We start from the raw sequence: 13,377 nt of genomic DNA, 5'->3' as shown, positions 1-13,377 counted from the left end.
TGAGTACAGAGGCTCCTGATATGGGAGCCAACAATTTGAATGCACCACTAGAGATGACATTGGGCTATAGCTCATTTGATCAAAGGTAGCCTGAGCACAGAGATCACAACATGGAGCCACAATTCTGGGGCACCATAGTAATTCAGGGAAGTGATCAAATGAAACTAACAGAAAGACCTTAGTTGCCTGCTGATATTTTCAAGCAGCCAATTCATCCATGCCTGTTGCACACTTGAGCTTGGTAGGAGTGGTCTGGGTCTAGCTGTGTCTTTTCCCTCACTGCTTATTTATGTTGAGGCATTTGCCTACATGTTTGACCCTGGTGCATTAGTCCCAATCCCTGATGTAGCAATTGAGGGTATTGTTGAAATCACCACATTCAAAGTAATGGTTACAAAGATCATCATGGCTCCTGTCTGATGATTTCCTTGATGGACTTCCCTTCTTCAGGTCTGTATCCAACTTCTCTAGTTTTATCCATGCCTTCTATCTAGTGGACTCAACCTAAGCTGGTTCTAGGGTGGGTGATCTCCTCTCCCTTGGGGAGAACAAGAGGAGTATCATATAGCTCTCTGGTGGCCTCAAAGAACTTCTGGTGGAATGTCTCCTAAACATTCACATTGAAAGTCCTTTACACAAAGAACAATGCCATTCTCAGTGCCTCTAGACCAAGCTGTAGGTAGTGATCTCTAATAAATTGCATCTGCTCAATAGCTTCAGCCCATTATAATTTGCTGCATACTATTTTAAGTCCAGGATGGAATTTTTCACCATATAGTTGATGTCTGATGCATTCTGCTGATCCTCTCAAGGATTAGTCTCTGTCTGCATGAGTACCACTACCCCCTGCAAATTACACACTTAATTTGATAGCTTCCTCCTAGCTTGCTCCACATCTAGATCATCTCTCTAAGGGTAGCATTGTGGGTCACAGCAACAGGCTGCTTTGATAATCTTTGGGGAAAGAGAATGATGTCATTTGTAATACACATCGAGACTGTTGCTCCTAGTTGGAAAATGAACCCTTTCTGCTTAAATCAGAAAATTTATTTCCTTTGCTATTTTACCTACAGATTTTTCCTATCTCTAAGCAGCATTAAGAAATGTCATAATGAAAGGGAATCTCATATTTGAATAGCCATTTGCCTTAATTATAGAATTAAGTCTGGGGGTTGCTGAAATGGGTCACATAGTCTAAGTCCATAATGCCTCTTACATGGAATAAGTCCTCTCTAGCCTCCTCTAAATTATCCAAATGAGTCCAAGGCTTTACATTATGCATCAGACTTGTGGGAGAATGAAGGTCCAATACTTCCCTAATGCTTAATATCTCCATACGGTAATTTTTAAATTTCATTTTGATGATTACATATTAATTTTATTTTAATAATATTTTATTTATCCCCAAATACATGTTGAGAAAAATTTTAGCATTCATTTTTAATTGGTTTTGAATCCCAAATTGTGGATCCAAACTCTGGATAGCATTTTCCTTTGCAAGTCCTTTGTACTTGTCTTGGATCATCATGTTAGTGGGAAGAGATGAGTCATTCATAGTTGATCATCACACAGAGTTGCTAATATTGTATACAAAGTTTCCTTGTTTCTGCTCATTTCACTTTGCATCAGTTTGTTCAAGTCTTTCCAGGTTTTTCCTCAAGTAGTTATTGCATAGTAACATTCCATTACATTCATATACTATAGCTTGTTCAATGATTCCCCACCTGAGGGGAATCCCCTCAATTTCCAATATTTTGCTAGATCAAAGTGTGCTGTTATAAGTATGTTTAAATATTTCCCTTTTTAATAATCTATTTGGGATAAAACTAAGTATTGCTATTGGTAGATCAAAGAGAATGCACAGTTTTGTTGTTCTGTGGCTATTCTCCAGCAATGAATTAGTGTTCCAATTTTTCCACATCCTCTAACATTTATCATTTTTTGTCTTATCAATCAATCTCATAAGTGTGAAGTAGTACCTCAGAGTTGTTTTAATTTGTATTTCTCTAATCAGAAGTGATTCAGAGCAATTCTTCATATGCCTATAGATAGGTTTGGTTTTTCATTAGAAAACTGCCTTTTCATATCCTTTAACCATTCATCATTTAGGGAATGAATTGTATTCTTACAAATTTGACTTGGTTCTTTTTATATTTGAGAAATGAGGCCATTGTCAGAGACACTTGTAAAGTTTTTTTTCTTTTTTTTTAACCACGGTTTTTTGTTTTATTTCTAGGCTTAGTTGCATTGGTTTTGTTTGTGCAAAAGCTTTTTAATTTAATATAATCAAAATTATCTATTTTTACATTTTGTTATTCTTTCTTTTTCTTGTTTCATCAAGAACTTTTACCTCACTGAACTTCTCCTTTAAGATTTGGATGCTATATCACTTGGTGTATCTATGTTTAGTGTTGATATGACTTCATTGTCTATGGTACCTTTTAGCAATATGTAGTTTCCTTCATTTTTCCTTTTAATTAGATCTATTTTTACTTTTACTTTGCTTAGTTTGGGATTCCTTCCTCTGCTTTTTTATTTTAACTTTAGCTGAAGCATAAATAGATTCTGCTGCAGCTCCTTACCTTTGCTCTTGTGTATTTCTCTGATTAAAATGTATTTCTTGTAAATAACATATTGTAGCATTTTGGCTTTTGATCTACTCTGTTATCTACTTCCATGTTATGGAAAAGTTCATTGCATTCACATTCAGAGTTAAGATTATTAATTGTGTATTTCCCTCCATCCTATTTTCCTTCTGTTTGTACTTTCTCTCCTTCCATCCCTTAACTCCTCACCAGTGTTTTGTTCTGTCTACCACCTCCCCTGATCCTCACTCCCTTCTGTCAATTCCCTCTCCTCAATTCTTCCACTGCTTTAATTAATCTTGTCCCCTTCTACTTCTCTGTTTGGTAAGATAGATTTCTACATTCAGATAATTGTGTATATTATTTCCTCTTTGACTCAATACTGATGAACATAAGGTTCAAGCAATGACCATCATTTATTTTCTCTTTTTTTTCCCTCCTTTGAAATAGGTTTTTTATGTCTCTTCATATGAAATAATTTACCTCATTTCATCTCTTCCTTCTTTCTGTATTCAGTGTTCTCCTTTTTCTCATTCCTTAATTATTCTTTATGTCATTCCCTCAAATTCACCTTATACCCTCATATATTAGGAGACATCCTATTTTCCAGAGCTAAAGTTGGAGAAGAAAGTTTTGCCCTGAGCATGGCATCACAACAATCTTTTGCACTCGCTCTTTGGATGATCTAAGCCTCAGAAGAATCCTAAAATTTATTTCATATAATTTTTGTATTGCTTTCACCCACACCAGGATTTCTCTGAGCTTCCTGATGAATCCTTCTTTTGGTCATGAAGCCCTGCTATGAATCAAACTTGTCACATTGTTGCTATTTCCCCTTACTGTCAGGGCAACAGGTCACTGTTTACCACAGGTATAGGAATTGAGATCTTCCTGCACTAAGGCAGGTCTATTCCCCACCTCCCTGGTGGGCTTCAAGCATGTGTGTTCTTGCTTACAAGCCATTTTCCTCACTTTGAAAGTAAATATCTGTTGGATTCCTGGTTCTCCTTTCTCTAACCTGCTGTGTTTAGCTCTAACCATCCACAGGTTAGAGAATGGTTCTGTCCAGTTGATAATCTATACCCTCTTTTTATGTATATTCCTTCTAGCTATACTATTAGGGGTACAATGTTTAAGAATTACAAGTATCAACTTCCCACATCTGGATATAAGGAGTTCAGTTCCAATGAATCCCTTATGTTTTCATTTTACTTTTTAGCCCTCTGTTGGGTCTTGATATTGGAGATATTTTTTTTTGTTTTCAATTCTGGTGCTCTCCCTATGAAAACTTGAACTCTTTCTATTTTATTGAATAACCATTTTTTCCCATTGAAATATAATGCTTAATTTTGCCAGGTATGTGATTCTTGTTTGTAGTTCTAGCTCCTTTGCATTCTGGAATATCATATTCTATGGTCTCTGATACTTTAATGCAGCAGTTGATAAGTCTTGTATAATCCTCAATGTGACACCTGATATTACATTTCCCCCCGATGGTCACTTGCAGTATTTCCACCTTGACCTGGTAATTCTGTAATATAGTTATGATTTTTTTAATTAAAAAAATTGGTCTTTATTAATTTGTTTGTTTACTTTTACTGGATTCAATTCCACAATTCCTTGAGTTTCAAATTTTCTTCCCCCACACCCATGGCAGCATACAATCAAGAATAGGATCTGCAAATAGTTTCACATTAGACATTAGTCCGGTTATGAAGAAGGAATGAACAATGGGAAAGAGGAAACAAAACCAAACAAAAAAAGAAAAATAGCAGGTAGTTTGCTTCAATCTGCATTCATACTCTGCTCTATCTAGTTCTTTCTCTGAATATAGACATCTCTCTCCATCATGAGTCTTTATGGAGTTGACTTATAACCCTGCATTGTTGAAAAGAGTGCAGACTATCAAAGTTGGTCATCACAGATACATTGTGTCTGTAATTGTGAACAAATTTCTCCTGTTTCTGCTCTTCTCACTCAGCATCAGTTCATATAAGCCTCTCCAGGTAAATATGAAGTCAATCTGCTCCTTCTTTCTTATAGCACAATAGTATTCCATAACATGCACATACCACAACTTGTTTAGCCATTCCCCAATTGATGGGCATCCCATTAATTTCCCAATCTTTGCCACCACAAAAAGAGTTGATATAAATATTTTTGTGCATATGGATTTTCCTCCCAATTTTATGATCCCTTTGGGATACAACCCTAGAAGTGGTATTGCTGGGTCAAAGGGTTTGAAATTACTTATAGCCTTTTGGGCATAGTTCCAGATTGCTCTCCAGAATAACTGAATCAGTTCACATCTCCACCAACAATGCATTAGTGTTCCAATTCTTCCACATCCTCTCCAGCATTTGTCATTTTCCTGTTTTGTCATCTTAGCCAATCTGACTGGTGAGATGTTGGTACCTCAGAGTTGTTTTGATTTGCATTACTCTAATCAATAGTTATTTAGAGCATTTTTTCACATGCTTATACATAACTTAATTTCTTCCTCTGAAAACTACCTGTTCATATGTTAGATCATTTATCAATTGGGGAATTACTTGTATTTTTTTTAAGCAATTGGGGTTAAGTAACCTGCTAAAGGTTACACGGCCAGGTGTTTCTGGGTGGGTGCTAAATGTCTGAGCTCAGATTCTATGCCAGGTCATCCCGACTCTGGGGCCAGTGCTCTTATTCCCTGTGCTATCTGACTGCCCCGAATGACTTGTATTCTTATAGATTTGACTCAATTTTCTGTATATTTTAGAAATGAGGCCTTTATCAGAGACATTGGTTATACATTTTTCCCCCAATTTTCCCCTTACCTATTAATCTTAGTTACATTGGCTTTGTTTGTACAGAAGCCTCTTAATTTCATGTAATTAAAATTATCCATTTTGCCTTTTATAAAACTTTCTAATTATTTTTTCATCATAAAGTCTTCCCCTCTCCATAAATCTATCAGGTAAACTATTCCTTGCTTTCCCAGCTTGCTTATAGTATCAGCCTTTATAACTAGATCATGAACCCATTTAGATTTGATTTTGGTATATGGTGTTAGATAGTAGTCTATGCCCAGTTTCTGTCCATTCTATATTCCAGTTTTCCCAGCAGTTTTGTCAAATAGAGAGTTCTTATCCCAAAAACTGGGGTCTTGGGGTTTATCAAACAGTAGATCACTATAATCGTTCACTGCTGAGTCTCCTGTTGCCAGTCTATTCCATTGATCCACTGCTCTATTCCTCAGCCATTACCAAGTATTTTTGATGACTGCTGCTTTTGAATACAGATTAAAATCTGGTATAGCTAGGCCAGCTTCCTTAGCATTTCTTTTCTATTAATTCCCTTAATATGCTAGACCTTTTGTTCTTTCAAATGAATTTTGTTACTATTTTTTCTATGTTTATAAAGTAATTTTTTGTTAAATTGATTGGTATCGCACTAAATATGTAATTTAATTTAGGTTAAATTGTCATTTTTATTATATTATCTTGACCCAGGCACAAGCAATTGGTGTTTTTTCAATCCATTAGATCTGACTTTACCTGTGTAAAAAGTGTTTTGTAGTTGTGTTCACATAGGTCCTGGATTTGTTTTGGCAGGTAGATTCCCAAATATTTTAAAATGTCTTCAGTAACTTTAAATGGGATTTCTCTTTCTATCTCTTGCTGTTGAATTTCATTAGAAATATACAGGAATGCTGAGGTTTTATGTGGGTTTATTTTATATCCTGCAACTTTGTCAAATTTATTTATTGCCTCAAGTACTTTTTTACTTGATTCTCTAGGATTCTCTAAGTATATCATCATATCATTTACAAAGAGTGATAGCTTGCTCTCTTCTTTGCCTAATTTGAATCCTTTGATTTCTTTTTCTTCTCTAATTGCTACTGCGAACATTTCTAGTGCCAGATTGAATAAGAGGGGTTATAATGGACACCCTTGTTCCACCCCTGAACTATTGGAAATGTTTCTGGCTTATCCCCATTACATATAATACTTGCTGATGGCTTTAAATAGATGCTACTATTATTTTAAGAAAGGCACCATTTATTTATATATTTTCTTGTGTTTTTAACAGGAATTGATATTGTTTTTTGTCAAAATACTTTTCTGCATCTATTGAGATAATCACGAGGTTTCTGCTAGTTTTATTCTTGATATGATAAATTATATTGATGTTTTTCCTAATATTAAACCATCCTTGCAGTCCTGGAATAAATCCTACCTGATCAAAGTGTATTATTCTTGTGATAAATTGGTATAGTCTTTAGTAATATTTTATTTAAAGATTTTACATCAATATTCATGAGGGAAAGTGATCTATAATTTTCTTTTTCCATTTTATCTCTTCCTGATTTAGGTATCAGTACCATATTTGTGTCATAAAAAGAATTTGGTAGAGCTCCTTCACTAATTTTCCCAAATAGTTTGTAGACTATTGGAATCAATTGTTCTTTAAATGTTTGATAGAATTCTCTAGTAAATCCATCTGGCCCTGGAGATTTTTTCCTAGGCAGTTTGCTGATGGCTTGTTAAATTTCTTTTTCTGATATGAGTTATTTAAGTAATTTACTTCATCTTCAGTTAATCTGGGCAAATTGTATTTTTGTAAGTATTCATCCCTTTCCCTAATATTGTCAAATTTATTTACATGCAATTTGGCAAAAATAATTACTAATTATTGTTTTAATTTCTTCTTCATTGGAGGTAGATTCACCCTTTTCATTTTGATACTCATAATTTTGTTTTCTTATTTCTTTTTTTTTATCATATTGACTAAGAGTCTATCAATTTTATCATTTTTTTTCATAAAATCAGCTCTTAGTTTTATTTATTAATTAAATAGTCTTCTTAATTTCAATTTTATTAATCTCTTCTTTAGTTTTCATTATTGCTAATTTAGGATTTAATTGAGGATTTTCAATTTGTTCTTTTTCTAGCTTTTTCAATTGCATGCCCAATTCATTGACTTCCGTTTTTCTCTACTTTATTCATGTATGCACTCAGGGATATAAAACTTCCCCTAAGAACTTCCTTCACTGAATCCCACAAATTTTGATATGTTGTCTCATTATTTGTCATTCTCTTGAATGAAGTTACTGATTGTTTCTATAATTTCTTTTTTGACCCACTCATTCTTTAGGATTAAATTGTTTGGTTTCCAATTAGTTTTTAGTCTCTCTTTCCATGGCCCTTTATTGCATATGATTTTTATTGCATCATGGTCTGAGAATGATGCATTTAACATTTCTGTGCAGAATTGTGAGGCACTACATGCCCTAGGACATTGTTAATTTTTGTGAATGTTCCATGTACCACTGAGAAGAAGGTATATTCCTTTTTAAACCCATTCAGTTTTCTCCAGAGATCTATCATGTCTACCCTCTCTAAAATTCTTTTTGGCTCCTTAACTTCTTTCTTGTTTATTTTGAGCTTAGATTTATCAAGTTCAGAGAGGGGCAGATTGAGGTCCCCCACTAGTATAATTCTCCTATGTATTTCTTCCTCTAATTCCCTTAACTTCTCTAGGTATTTATATGCTATACCACTTGGTGATTATATGTTAAGTGATGATTTTGCTTCATTCTTTGTGGTAACTTCTAACAGGATATAGTTTCCTTCTTTATCTATTTTAATTAGATTTATTTTTCCTTTTGCTTTATCTGAGATAAGGATTGCTACCCCTGCTTATTTTTTTTTAACTTCAGCTGAAGCATAATATATTCTACTCCAGTGTTTTACCTTTACCCTGTGTGTATCCCCTTGTTTCAAATGTGTTTCTTTTAGACAGCATATTATAGGATTATGGTTTTTAATCCATTCTGCTATCCATCTCTGTTTTGTGGGAAAGTTCATCCCATTCACATTAACAGTAATGATTACTATCTGTCTCTTTCCCTCCATCCTATTCCCTCCCCTCTTTATGTTTTTGTTTATTCCTTCTCCCTTCTCTTTCTAAGGGTTTTACTTTTGACCACTGTCTCCCTCAGTGTACCCTCCCTGTGAGCCCTCCTTCTTTATTACTCTTTCCTCTTGCTACTATTTTCCTCCCTTCTAAACCCCACCTTCTCCCCCCTTCCCCCTTTACCCCTCCTACTGACTATGGAGCACAATGGATTTTTATACTTATCAGAGTATGTTATTCCCTCTTTGACCCCCAAACCAATGAGAGTAAGTTTTATACAGTGCTCTTCTCCTTCCATCCATTCCCTCTATTATAATGAGATATTGTATCTTTTTATGTTAGAATCTTAAACTTAATTGACTATGTTGATCCCTCTTTGAACCAGAACCAATGAGAGTAATGTTCAGATGATGTTCATTTCCCTCTCTCCTTCCCCTCTACTATAGAATGTCTTTATGCCTCTTCATATGACAAAATATACCTTTTTTCCTCATTCTTTCCTTTTATACCATTACTGTTCCTTTGAACCCCTTAATAAGTTGTTTTTTTAATCATCAGATTAGTTCATTTATACCTACACCCTCTCTCTATGTATATCCCTTGTAAAGGTTGTGATAATCATTTGAATTTCAATATTGACAGGTATCAGCTTCTCATATAGGGATGTGAACAGTTTGTTCTTATTGCATCCCAAGTTATGTGCATGTGTGCATGAGTATGCATGTGTACGTGTATGTGTTTGTGAGTGTGTTTTCTTTATTTACCTTTTTATGTGTTTTTTGAGTCTAGTAATTGGAGATCAGATTTTCCACTGAGCTCTGGCTTTTTCATCAGCAAAATCTGGAAGTCCCTTTTTACATTAAATGACTATCTACTTGCCTGAAAGATTATCCTCAGTTTTGCTGGGTTGTTGGTACTTCATTGCAGTCCTAGCTCTTTTGCCTTATGAAATATCAAATTCCAATCACTCCAGTCTTTTTTTTTAAGCAATTGGGTTTAAGTAACTTGCTCAAGGTTACACAGCAAATTATTTCTGGGTGTGGTGCTAAGTATCAGAATTCAGATTCTATGCCCAGGTCATCCCGACACTGGAGCAGGTGCTCTTCATAGCTGAGCCACCTGGTTGCCCCTAAGCAATTGGGGTTAAGTAACTTGCTCAAGGTTACATGGCCAGGTGTTTCTGGGTGGGTGCTAAGTGTCTGAGCCTGGATTCGATCCCCCACATCATCCCAACACTGGGGCCCATGCTCTAACTTGCTGTGCTACCTGGCCACCCCTCACTCCAATCTTTTAATGTAGAAGTTGCTAGGTCTTGTGTAATCCTGACTGGAATTCCACAATATTTGAATTATTTCTTTTTGTCTACTTACAGTATTTTCTCCTTGACCTTGTAATTCTGGAATTTGGTTACTATATTTCTTGGAATTTTCAAGTTGGGACCTCTTTCAGGAAGACTCTGATGAATTCTTTCAATAACTACTTTAACTTCTGATTATAGGACTTCATTACAGTTTTCTTTGACAATCAGTTAGAGGATGTTGTCCCAGCTATTTGTTCATCATGGCTATCTGGAAGACAATTCTTAGGTTATCTCTTCTGGATCTGTTCTCCAAGTCAGTTGCTTTTTTCCAGTGAGATATTTTACACTTTCTTCTAATTTTTCAATATTCATGTTTTGCTTGATTGACTCTTGGTGCATCATAGATTCCTGAGCTTCAACTTGACTGATTCTAATTTTTAATGAATCATTTTCCTTGGGTTAGTTTTTGAAGGTCCTTTTTTAGGGAGGTATCTTTTCCAGTTAGGTCACAAATTTTACCTTTTAAGGGTTTGTTTTCTCCAGTGAGACTTTTTTTGGTCACTGTAGATTTAAATTTATCTACTACCTCTCTAATTTGCATTTTAAAATCTTTCTTGAGCTCCTCCAGGAATGTATTTTGGGCTTGAGACTAGTTCATATTTCCTTCTGTGGTCTCAGGTGTTAGTATAGAATATATAGAATCTGTATTTGGTTGTTCTTGATTGCTATTATAAGCTCATTGATTTTATTGCCTTCCCCTTCTCCTTATCAGCTTCCTTCCTTCTCATTGTAATTTCCTATTTCCTAATTTCTCAGGCTGGGAGCTAAGGGCCTGGGTGTTCACTTTGTGTGCTGTAGCTTCTGGGTTTCTAGACTGAGTCCAAGGCCAGTATTCTCAGTTTATCCCCTGAGTTACACTGAGGCTCACAGAGTAACCTCTGGGGGAGGGGTGGTCTGGCTTCTTCAGATTTCCACCTCTATGGCCCTGGCCACAGCTCAGGCAGGCTCAGCAGGTGGTGGCTGGTAGTGCTGGTGTCTTCAGTTTCCCCTGGTAGTGCTGATGTCCCCCTGTTCTTGTGTTGTTAATGCTTGCTGACTCCAACCCCTGGGCTTTGGTAGCTCTTGTTGGTCAGGTTAGGGTGGGGCTTGTTGAGACACCTCTGTCCCTTCACTTCAGACTCCTTACTGCCACAGTCACACCTTTTTTGGTGGCTCCTAAGCCTGAGGATATTTCCACTATTTCAGGATTTTACTCAGGGTGGGATATTTATCTTCCATGTCAGTTATTTTTCCAATGTGGTAGTTCACATGTTCTTCTATTTTTGCCTTTTTTTGCATGTGTTTAATGAGTTGTTGATGTATCATAGAGTTCTACTTGCCCAATTCTAACTTCTTTTTTTGGCCTTTTGGAGGGCACTTGGGTTTATGTAACTTGCCCAAGGTTACACAGCTAGTATTTTTTGTGTGGGTGTTAAGTGTCTGAGGCTGTAACCGAACTTGGGTCCTCCTGACTCTGGGTCCGGCACTTTACTCACTGCGCCACCTAGCCACCCCAATTCTAACTTTTAAGGAACTGTTTTCCTCATTTAAGGTCTTGAATCCCTCTGTCTGGGTAACCTCCCCAGTTCTGTGGATTGAGTCCATTACCAAAGGAAGAGGCCAAGATGCTCCAGAATGATAATAGGATTTCAATCAATCATTATGAATACTTACAAGCAGGGGTGATCCGGGGTGGCTGCTAGCTAATTCAGTGGATCTCCATAAATTCCCCCAACAATCTCATATGGTGATTAAAGAAATCAGACAAAGGTAAGAGTGATGTACATCACTACTGATTAGTGGATATTTTTGTTTTCTGTTTAGTAAGGAGCTAATTTTTGAAATTTGGTATTAATCCAATGCTGTTGAGTAAATGCCCAAACACAAGATTTTGTATGTCATGTGCTGGTTACAGAATGTTTACCATGTCCATGTTATGACTTTTACTGGTCACATTATTGGAGTTATCATTCAGTGTCTGAATTATGAATATTAATAGGTCATCTTATCTGGGCTTCTGCCTTTCACAGAGTTTAAGTTTATGATTTTCATTTCTTACTGTTTTTCTGGCCTTCTCCAATCCAAATCCCACACCTCAGTTAGCTTTTGTCTTTTCTTTTCTATTTGGTCAATTATAATTTTTAAGGAATTGTTTTCTTTAGTGGATTTTTATATCTCCTTTTCCATTTGTCCAAATCTATTTTTTAAGCAGTTGTTTTATTTTTCCAAACTGCAAAGTTTTTTTTTTATAATTCTATTGCATCACTCTCACTTCATTTCCAAATTTTTTTCTTCTACATCTCTTATATGTTTTCTTTTTTTTGCTTTTTGGAAGGCAATTGGGGTTATGTAACTTGCCCAAGGTCACACAGTTACTTTTTGTGTGTTTGTGTTAAGTGGCTGTGACTGGATCTGAACTCAGGTCCTCCTGGCTCCAGGGCCAGCACTCTACTCACTGTGCCACCTAGCCACCCATCTTATATGATTTTTAAGCTCCTGGGCTTGAGACCACTTGCCATTTTTCTTTGTGGTTTTGCCCATAGGTGTTTTGACATTATTGTCTTCTTCTGAGTTTGTGTCTCTGTAAGACTGTTAACTTTCTATGGTTAGATTCTTTTTTGTTGTTGTTTTTGCTCATTCTTTTTGCCTTTTCCCTTTTTTTATGTATGAGCACTGCTCTTGGTATGAAAGAGGCACTGTCTTAGGCTTCTTTGCCAGATGTTGCAAACTCTGGCTATTTACTTGGTGCTGCATTGATGTTGGCCTGAGGCCCCCAGGGGACCCTCATTTCTGGTGCTTATCTCAGGGGTAATATGGGAAGTGCCTGGTATTGTTGGAGACTCTATGGGGTATGGTAACTTATTTGATGTGGAGCTGGAATGCTGGTGGTGGTGTCTGGAATATGCTGAGGCAAGTCAAGTGTTTCTCTGTTTCCTTGTGGCTACACTAAAGCACATAGAAGTCTGACTTCTGGAGGCTCTTTGCCTGAGACTGTACTGAAGAAACCATAGGTCTGGCCACTGGAGTTTGCCTGTGTGCCTGGGGCTACATTGAAGCAACTGATGGCACTTGAAAGAGGAGTCTGCCAGTTTCCTTGTCTATGGTTTGGAATGTGGGGGGTCCTGCCATTGACATTTGTCTGCTACACCACACTGGGACTCAGGATCTCCAGATGGTTTGCTAAAATGGACTTGCTGCTGGCTTGCTGTGACACTTCCTGTTCTGCACTGTTTTTCTTTTACTTATAGAGACAGAACTTTCATATTACTTTTCCAAGTTTCTTGGGATAGAAGATTGTTTCATCGAGATTTTTGCTGGTTATTGTGTTCCAGTATTCATTTTGGAGTACTATTTTATAGTGATTTACTGCTTGCTCTTCAATCTTGGCTCCTTGGAATCATCTCCCCATACTGGCCACCAGTGTCGTCGTCTTCTTCTTCTTCTTCTTCTTCTTCTTCTTCTTCTTCTTCTTCTTCTTCTTCTTCTTCTTCTTCTTCTTCTTCTTCTTCTTCTTCTTCTTCTTCTTCTTCTTCTTCTTCTTCTTCTTCTTCTTCT

General features: G+C 36.4%; 1 pseudogene; it reads right to left on the bottom strand.

Annotated features, from left to right (window-relative positions):
- Positions 1-13,377, bottom strand: part of LOC138171802 (COP9 signalosome complex subunit 1-like) — an 88,230-nt pseudogene that overhangs the window by 24,993 nt on the left and 49,860 nt on the right.

The sequence above is a fragment of the Petaurus breviceps genome, unplaced genomic scaffold (genome assembly GCF_028583685.1).
Source record: "Petaurus breviceps papuanus isolate PSGF00001 unplaced genomic scaffold, PetGlider_PUasm1.0 47, whole genome shotgun sequence".
In the NCBI taxonomy this organism is placed as follows: domain Eukaryota; kingdom Metazoa; phylum Chordata; class Mammalia; order Diprotodontia; family Petauridae; genus Petaurus; species Petaurus breviceps.
This window is presented reverse-complemented; position numbering and strand designations above follow the sequence as displayed.